The sequence below is a fragment of the Canis aureus genome, chromosome 11, assembly GCF_053574225.1.
Source record: "Canis aureus isolate CA01 chromosome 11, VMU_Caureus_v.1.0, whole genome shotgun sequence".
NCBI classification, from domain to species: Eukaryota; Metazoa; Chordata; class Mammalia; order Carnivora; family Canidae; genus Canis; species Canis aureus.
This window is the reverse complement of record NC_135621.1, coordinates 18,323,197-18,330,806: the sequence shown is the minus strand read 5'-3', so window position 1 is coordinate 18,330,806 and position 7,610 is coordinate 18,323,197. Positions and strand designations below refer to the sequence as shown.

Here is a 7,610-nt window from a genome sequence, read left to right as displayed (position 1 = left end):
CAGCCACACTGCACAGAGCAAAATGACTAGGAGGAAGAACTAAACACAAAGAAAGAATTAGAAACACTACTCTATATAAAAAAAAAAGAAACAGTACTCACTGCCACAGAGATACAGAATTTGGATTATAATTTGATGTCAGAAAACCAATTCTGAACTACAACTATAAAGCTACTGGTGGCTCTGGAAAAAACATAAAGGATTCAAGAGACTTCATGACTGCAGAATTTAGATCTAATCAGGCTGAAATTAAAAATCAATTAAATGAGATGCAATCCAAACTGGAGGTCCTAGCGATGAGGGTTAATGAGGTAGAAGAAAGAGTTAGTGACATAGAAAACAAGTTGATGGCAAGGAAGGAAGCTGAGGGAAAAAGGAAAAACAAAACACCATGAGGAAAGGTAATAGGCAATAAATGACAGCCTCAGAGGGAAAAATCTACATTTAATTGGGGTTTCAGAGGGCGCCAAAAGGGACAGAGGACCGGAAAGCATATTTGAACAAATCATAGCTGAGAACGTCCCTAATTTGGGGAGGGAAACAGGCATTGAGATCCAGGAGAAAGAGAGGTGGCCACTAAAATCAATAAAAACTGTTCAACACCTCAACATTTAATAAACTCGCAAGTTCCAAAGATAAAGAGAAAATCCTTAAAGCAGTGAGAGATAAGAGATCCATAACTTACCTGGGGAGAAACATTAGATAACAGCAGACCTCCCCACAGAAACCTGGGAGGCCGGAAAGGGCTGGCAGGATATACTCAGGGTCCTAAAAGAGAAGAACCTGCAGCCAAGAACACTTTATCCAGCAAGGCTCTCATTCAGAATACAAGGAGAGATAAAGAGCTTCCAGGATAGGCAGAAACTGACATAATATGTGACCACCAAACCAGCTCTGCAAGAAATATTAAGGAGGACTCTGTAAAAGAAAGAGGATGCCCAAAGTAATAATCCATAAAAGCAGGGACTGAATAGGTAATACTACAAAACTAAATTCATATCATTCAATAGTACCTCTGAATGTGAATGGGCTTAATGATCCCATCAAAAGATGCAAGGTTTCAGACTGGATAAAAAAAAAAAGACCCAACTATTTGCTGTTTCAAAGAGACTAATTTTAGACATAAGGACACTTCCAGCCTGAAAACAAAAGGTTGCAGAACCATTTATTATTCAAATGGTCCCCAAAAGTAAGCAGGGGTAGCAATCCTCATACCTGAGAAATTGAAGTTTATCACAAAGACTGTAGTAAGAGATAAAGAGAGACACTACATCATACTTAAAAGATCTATATCCGACAAGAGGACCTAACAATCATGAATATTTATGCTTCTAATGTGGGAGATACCAAGTATATCAATCACTTAATAACCAAAGTAATGACATACTTAGATAATAATACACTAATAGTGGGAGACATCATCACGGGCTTTTTGCAAATGACAGATTTTCTATTCATAACATCTCCAAAGAAACAAGAGCTTTAAATGACACGCTGGACCAGATGGATTTCACAGATATTTACAGAACTTTACATCCAAATGCAACTGAATACACATTCGTCTCAAGTGCACATGGAACTTTCTCCAGAATAGACCACGTACTGTGTCGCAAATCAGGTCTCCACCAACACCAAAAGATTGGGATCCCTCCCTACATATTTTCAGACCATAATGCTTTGAAACTTGAACTCAATCAAAAGAAAAAATTTGGAAGAAACTCAAATGCGTGGAGGTAAAAGAGCATCCTGCTAAAAGATGAACGGGTCAACCAGGAAATTAGAGAAGAATTAAAAAGATTCATGAAAACTAATGAGAATGAAGATACAACCATTCAAAATCTTTAAGACGAGCAAAAGCAGTCCTAAGATGAAATACATTGAAATACAGGCCGCCCTCAAAACACTGGAAAAAACAATCATATTCACAGCTAACCTTGAACCTAAAGGAACTGGAGAGAGAACAGCAAACAAATCCTACACCCAGCAGAAGAAGAGAGTTAATAAAGATTTGAGCAGAACTCAATGAAATAGAGACCAGAAGAACTGTGGAACAGATCAACAAAACCAGGAGTTGGTTCTTTGAAAGAATTAAAAGGATAGATAAACCATTAGCCTGCATTAAGAAAAGTAGAAGACAATAGACTCTAATTAAGAAATCACGAATGAAAAAGGAAAGATCACAACGAATACCACGGAAATACATATGATTTTAAAATGTATTATGAACAGCTATACACCAATACATTATGTAATCTGGAAGAAATGGATGCATTTCTGGAAACCACAAACTACCAAAACTGGAACAGGATGAAATAGAAAACCTGAAAAGGCCCATAACCAGGGAGGAAGTTGAAGTAGTCATCAAAAACCTCCCAAGACACAAAAGTCCAGGGCCAGATAGCATCCCAGGGGAATTCTATCGAATGTTCAAGAAGAAAAAATACCTATTCTGAAACTGTTCCAAAAGATAGAAAGAGATGGAATACTTCCAAATTCGTTCTATGAAGCCAGCATCACCTTAACTCCAAAACAAATACCCCACCATAAAGGAGAATTATAGACCAATATCCCTGATGAACACACATACAAAAATTCTCAAGAAGATACTATCCAATAGGATCCAACAATACATTAAGAAGATTATTCAATATGACCATTGTGATTCATCCCCAGGATGCAAGGCTGGCTCAACACTAGTAAAACAATCACTGTGATAGATATCAAGAGAAAAACTAGGAAACAGGGGATGCTCTCAATAGATTCAGAGAAAGCATTTACAAAATACAGCATCCATTCCTGATCAAAACTCTTCCGAGTGTAGGGATAGAGGGAACATTCCTCAACATCTTAAAAGCCATCTAAAAAAGCCTTCAGCAAATATCATTCTCAATGGGGAAGCACTGGGAGCCTTTCCCCTAAGATCAGGAACAAGACAGGGATGTCCACTCTCACCACTGCTATTCAACATAGTACTGGAAGTCCTAGCCTCAGCAATCAGACAACAAAAAGATTAAAGGCATTCAAATTGGCAAAGAAGAAGTCAAACTCTCCCTCTTCACCAATGACATGATACTCTACATAGAAAACCCAAAAGCCTCCACCCCAAGATTGCTAGAACTCATACAGCAATTTGGTAGCGTGGCAGGATACAAAATCAATGCCCAGAAATCAGTGGCATTTCTATACACTAACAATGAGACTGAAGAAAGAGAAATTAAGGAGTCAATCCCATTTACAATTGCACCCAAAAGCATAAGATACCTAGGAATAAACCTAACCAAAGAGGTAAAGGGTCTATACCCTAAAAACTATAGAACACTTCTGAAAGAAATTGAGGAAGACACAAAGACATGGAAAAATATTCCATGCTCATGGATTGGCAGAATTAATATTGTGAAAATGTCAATGTTACCCAGGGCAATGTACACGTTTAATGCAATCCCTATCAAAATACCATGGACTTTCTTCAGAGAGTTAGAACAAATTATTTTAAGATTTGTGTGGAATCAGCAAAGACTCCGAATAGCCAGGGGAATTTTTAAAAAGAAAACCATATCTGGGGGCATCACAATGGCAGACTTCAGGTTGTACTACAAAGCTGTGGTCATCAAGACAGTGTGGTACTGGCACAAAAACAGACACATAGATCGATGGAACAGAATAGAGAACCCAGAAGTGGACCCTCAACTTTATGGTCAACTAATATTCGATAAAGGAGGAAAGACTATCCATTTGAAGAAAGACAGTCTCTTCAATAAATGGTGCTCTTCAATAAATTGGACATCCACATGCAGAAGAATGAAACTAGACCACTCTCTTTCACCATACACAACGATAAACTTAAAATGGATGAAAGATCTCAATGGGAGACAAGAGTCCATCAAAATCCTAGAGGAGAACACAGGCAACACCCTTTCTGAAGTCGGCCACAGTAACTTCTTGCAAGATACATAGATGAAGGCAAAAGAAACAAAAGCAAAAATGAACTATTGGGACATCATCAAGATAAGAAACTTTTGCACAGCAAAGGATACAGTCAACAAAACTCAAAGACAACCTACAGAATGGGAGAAGATATTTGCAAATGATGTATCAGATAAAGGGCTAGTGTCCAAGATCTATAAAGAACTTATTAAACTCAACAGCAAATAAACAAACAATCCAATCATGAAATGGGCAAAAGACATGAAGTGAAATCTCACAGAGGAAGACATAGACATGGCCAACATGCACATGAGAAAATGCTCTGCATCACTTGCCATCAGGGAAATACAAATCAAAACCACAATGAGATACCAGTGAGAATGGGGAAAATTAACAAGGCAGGAACAACAAATGTTGGAGAGGATGCGGAGAAAAGGGAACCCTCTTACACTGTTGGTGGGAACGTGAACTGGTGCAGCCAGTCTGGAAAACTGTGTGGAGGTTCCTCAAAGAGTTAAAAATTGACCTGCCCTACAACCCAGCAATTGCACTGTTGGGGATTTACCACGAAGATTCAGATGCAATAAAACGCCGGGACACCTGCACCCCGATGTTTCTAGCAGCAATGTCCACAATAGCCAAACTTTGGAAGGAGCCTTGGTGTCCATCGAAAGATGAATGGATAAAGAAGATGTGGTTTATGTATACAATGGAATATTACTCAGCCATTAGAAACGACAAATACCCACCATTTGCTTCAACATGGATGGAACTGGAAGGTATTATGCTGAGTGAAGTAAATCAATCGGGGAAGGACAAACATTGTATGTTCTCATTCCTTTGGGGAATATAAATAATAGTGAAAGGGAATATAAGGGAAGGGAGAAGAAATGTGTGGGAAATATCAGAAAGGGAGACAGAACATAGAGACTCCTAACTCTGGGAAACGAACTAGGGGTGATGGAAGGGGAGGAGGGTGGGGGGTGGGGGTGAATGGGTGATGGGCATTGAGGGGGGAACTTGACGGAATGAGCACTGGGTGTTATTCTGTATATTGGCAAATTGAACACCAATAAAAAATAAATTTATTATTAAAAAAAATATCAGTGAGGGTGACAAAACATGAGAGACACCTAACTCTGGGAAATAAACAAGGGGTAGTGGAAAGTTAGGTGGGAAGGGAGTTGGGGTGACTGGGTGATGGGCACTGAGGGGAGCACTTGGCCGGATGAGCACGGGGTGTTATGCTATATGTTGGCAAATAGAACTCCAATAAAAAATAAAAAATAAAAAAAATAAATAAATAAATAAATAAATAAATAAATAAATAAATAAGAAAAAATAAATAGGGACAGCTTAGTTGTCTCTAGTTTGGGCGATGCTAAATAAAACTGACTTTATTTGCAAAACAAACTTGAATACCTTGCACAAAGACAGGCTTTATGGACTACCATCCTGAATCAGTTTGGATTAGGCCCATTAAAATACATTTTCAGATGGATGGAAGCTGGTGGAATAGAATTCCTCATGTCAGCTGGTCCCCTTAATTTAGCTACATAACTATCAAGCCATCCTGAACAGCAGTGAATTCAAGCTGAGATGTAAGGAAGAATGCCTGACTCTACAAATCAAAAGATACACCCCTGTCAAGACAGCAGGTGATTGCTGTGCAGCTGCATTCACTTTGAAAGCACTATGATGTCACACATTGCCATGGTGACGAGAAATATACCTCTGCCTTTCTTCCCAACTGTCACTCTTTGAGCTGAGCAGTTCATAGTTGATATTGAGTTGTCAGCTCTCTACCTAGCGTCTTTGAGGATGGACAACCTCAATTCTTGCTGCTGCGATGATGTTGCCAAGGCTGTGGTGCCAGATTTTGTCCACCGAAACTCAGTGAGTGACTCTCCACCCACTTCTATGATTCACCCTTCAATACATTCATAATGAGAAGGTTCATAAAAAATATTAATGAGGAAGAACAAATAAATATTGTCAAGGTGGCCTCAGGAAATTTGAAAGCGATTGGGCAGTGGAGAATATTGGGGATGACATTACTGACAAGGAATCCTCACAGAGAGAGACAAAGGAGTTACAGGAATGGCAGAGGAAGAGGGATATTCAGACCCTGAACTGAACAGGGAGCCTGACATGATCTTGGGATCATGATGCGAGCTGCAGTCAGACACATAACCTATTGAGCCAAGAAAGCCACTGTATCCTGATTCCTATGCTGCTTCACAAGGAAGATTATTTTGGTCACTGTGAAGACTCAGATCCTTAAATCAACATCCTTCTAGTGCCTTTTGTTAGCCTTGTATTCTTCCCACTTGAATTCTGGCTTTCATGATGTGTCTACAGAAGTTACACCATGGCTGGTGGAACAGAACCAAAGATAGCACATTGTAGGCCATCCCTCGTCATGGCATTGATTTCCTACAGCCTCAGAAGCTGATTCTGTCTCATGCTGGGATAAATCAGGTCTCCTGAGGGGCGTCCTTCATCTCCAAACAACTGTACTCTGCATAAACACTGTAAAAATTAGCCTGAGAGCCTCCTCCCCATGAGGTCATGTGACCACAGACCTTGGCTCTTTAGGCATCTTGAGTGGTAATGTCCGAAGACAAAACACACATGGAACATTGTCTAATGTATGGAAGTGTTGAATCACTATGCCGTATAACTGGAACTAATACAACATTGTATGTTGACTACAAAAAAATTCAGTAATAAATCATAGTAAAACCAGAAACCTATCCCAGAACCAGGCTATTTTTTTTTTTTTTTTTGCATATTTGGGATGCAAAACTCCATTGCTTCAAATACCAAAAGTAGTTTCAATGCCTTCCTGAAAAGTCTTAAGTGGAAGGAGAAATGATGAAACTAAAGGCCAGGTAGCATTAAGAGAACATCAAATTTGAAAATTAAATGTCAGTAAGCCTCTTAAATATTGGGACAAGTAGCTAAGGTAGCATGGAGGAAGAAGAAGGATCTTTGTATTTTAATAAACTCTGATCCAAAATCTGCACCACCTCAGTGGGGCATTTTGGTTAGTCATTTCGCTGCTCCTCAGTTACTTCTTCTGTAAAATGAGGAAAATTTGGGATTTTTTTTATTTTTTAAGATTTATGTCAAAGATAAATAATACATAATATATATAAAGTGCCAGAATGTCTAACTCTGGGAGAAATGTAAAGATTCAACAGAGAAATCCAAACAGAATTCAGATGGCATCAGACCATCCCCAGTGTCCCTGAGGACATTGTTCCCACTGCAACATGTGTTTTTATGCTGCTAACTAGACTGCCATGGATTCGTTAGTAACTTTTGAAACTTGGTCACCAAGGACTATTTTGTTATTCACTCAGATGTTCCCTGTGCACTGGTAACAAACTAAACATATAAAAGAAATGTTGCCATTATAGAATTTGCAGGGAAGCCTGCCTCCCTGTCCAGATCAGATGTGCCTCTCTGACAAAACTAGAGAGAAACTTCCTTACCTCTGCATTTTTTTCTTCTTTCAAACAAACAGAGCAACGGTGAAATCCAGTATCGGTGCCAGTTTAGACTTGGTGAGAGAAGCAGAGACTGTACCCAGGCTCCTTATATCAGTCATGGACGTCTAATGAAGGTCTGTCAAGTGTCAGGCTTGCCTGTGTGTGTGTGTGTGCTTGTGTGGAGGGTGA

At 39.3% G+C, this 7,610-nt stretch overlaps 1 pseudogene across 1 annotated transcript in view; it reads left to right on the top strand.

The window, feature by feature from the left end:
• The first annotated feature begins 5,650 nt into the window (after nt 1–5,650).
• Nucleotides 5,651–7,610, top strand: part of LOC144323451 (olfactory receptor 6C1-like) — a 40,455-nt pseudogene continuing 38,495 nt past the window's right edge. Inside the window, exons 1-2 of the transcript XR_013388877.1 lie at nt 5,651–5,820; nt 7,457–7,555. The product of XR_013388877.1 is annotated as an olfactory receptor 6C1-like (transcript). The remainder of the gene's footprint in view (nt 5,821–7,456; nt 7,556–7,610) is intronic.